Below are 2,409 nucleotides of genomic sequence, written 5' to 3' on the forward strand. Positions count from 1 at the left end.
ACTCAGCAGATCTATTCACTCTAATTCTATGCTTTGTGCTCTGAGTGACGTCACGCCCTAGTGTACTGACTGAACAAATTAAAGTTGTGTTGTTTTTACATGTTTGACCAAGCTTGTGAAGATCTTGGTGTGTTTAAGTGTGCTGCTCTGGTGCACAGTTTTCAATAAATATGTAATTCAGTACATTCATGTCTGTGTTTAAAAAAAACAAATGTTTGAAGTTAATTCAGCACTGGGTTTGTAAGCTCTACCATCCAGGTAGACCACAAAAAAAAAATGGCTAAATCGTCATCTGGACATGATTTAGCCATTTTTGTTAATTCAACACTGGTTTTCTGCATCAGATCAGCATGACAAATGCTAAACCACAGGTATCGGTATCGGAAGTGAAAAAAAAAATAAAAATAAAAGTGGATCGGTGCATCTCTAGTTAATGTGGTATACAGGGAATAGGTTCAAATACAATAAAAATTAAAGATGTCAGAAAAAACAGATTCTCAAACAATCAGGTGTAGATTTCATCAAATCTAATAACACAAAGCTTTGGAGGAACAGTCAGAATACAGAAAGTCAACACAGTACAAGTACACAAAACTCCCAATGCTTGCTCTGCCTTGGTTCTGATCCTAGTCTTGTCCTAGTGTTTACAGAACCAAACCCAGACAGATACTATAAAGAACAGTCTCACAAAAGAAAACATCCTCAAGGTTCCTTACAGTGGAGGGGAATGATAAACATCTGGCCAGCTGTTACTGACACCATCATTCCACAAACAGTGATACCAAAGCATTATAATAACATACCATTCAGATCAAATGACACAGAATAAGATAAGATGGCTCACACATAAGGATCATTATATAATGAAATATCACACACACAGACATGTTTCCCCTGACAAAAACATAAACAGCATTCAGAATACACAACCTACAGATGTGGACAGTAACCGTGGTAACGGACCACAAACCTCCACACCTCACAGACTATTTAACAACAAACCTGAAAACTGAACACTTTAGTTCTGTGTGACCTCTTGTGGGTCTTTAATAGGTCATGGGACAAATCCTGTACTGGGTTTTTGAGTTTGTGGCAACTCACTGGGAGCAAACAAACTCCACTTGAGTTATGCCCCTTTTCCACTGTCACAGTGCGGATCAGATCAGTTCGGGTTGGTTCAGATCGGCTCGGGTCTGTTGCGTTTCCATGTACATTTCTGGACCAGCTCTGTAGGCGGGGACTAGAATCCAACTCGTCTTACCACCTGGTGGCAGTAGTGCTCCCTTAAGCTACTTACTAGCCACCACTAAACGTATTAGAAGAAGAACACCCTGAAGGTTTTGTCACACAATGCTGTGGAAGAGATGTCATGCTCTAATGGAGTACCTCATGAGCTGTAACTTTTAAACCTGATTCATAATCCTACCTTACTGCCTTCCCTGCCTGCTTTAAATACATGTGTTTTTCATTTTAGTATAGATTTTTACAATAAAGATGTATTAAAAATATATTCACTTTTATTATTTACAGATATGCACAAGGTTCATGTTAAAATTGCAAAACATCACACTGTGCTGTAATCTTTGAAACTGCTTTTATAATAAGATACAGACTTGAAAACAATTAGATTAAATTTTGTCCTTAAATTTTAAAGATTTGTCTTTCATTGAATTTAAAAACATAAATGTATTACTTATTAATCTAAAAAAGTTAAATCTGGTCCTCTGGACATTCAAAAAATTTTTCTCAACTGCCAGTATGAATTTTAACAAACACTATATGAACTTAACATTGTAAAATTTGTTTAGGAAATTTAATGTTCAAGGACACCACTTAAGAAAAAAATTGTTTAATAGGAAAAGTAAGAAGTGAAAAATGTACAAAAATAAAAACTACTGCGTCCAACTAATGATTGTGTATCTGTCTATCCCTTGTCTCACGGGCTTCATCCAGAAGAAGACACAAGTGTTGTTCCTGCTGTGTCCGGTTCAGTTCTTCATGTTCATTCAGTGATGGAATAAGACTTTTCTTTACTGGACTCTTTTCTCTTTCTCTTGACTAGAAAGAAGAAAAAGGTGGTTAATTCAAGCTACATACTGTTTTTGAATAAATGCATAAAACAAAGAAAGGTGCTGCTAACAGGTCTAAGAGATATATTAATAATAATAAACTGATCAAATAAAAAAATGAAAAATAAATTGATTTAAAAAAATGAAAATAATATAATAATAACAATGGATATATGAATCAGAAAGTATTATACAGATGCAGATATTCTTTATTGTCATTCGCACCACATGTGGTACATGTGGTGGATCAAAATTATGTACACAGGGTCCCAGTTACATCCAACAATAAAATGTAAAAGAAAAACAATAATAAGATCTAAGATATGAACTAAGAAAAACA

The sequence above is a fragment of the Nematolebias whitei genome, chromosome 8 (genome assembly GCF_014905685.2).
Source record: "Nematolebias whitei isolate Nwh7 chromosome 8, NemWhi1, whole genome shotgun sequence".
Classification (NCBI taxonomy): domain Eukaryota; kingdom Metazoa; phylum Chordata; class Actinopteri; order Cyprinodontiformes; family Rivulidae; genus Nematolebias; species Nematolebias whitei.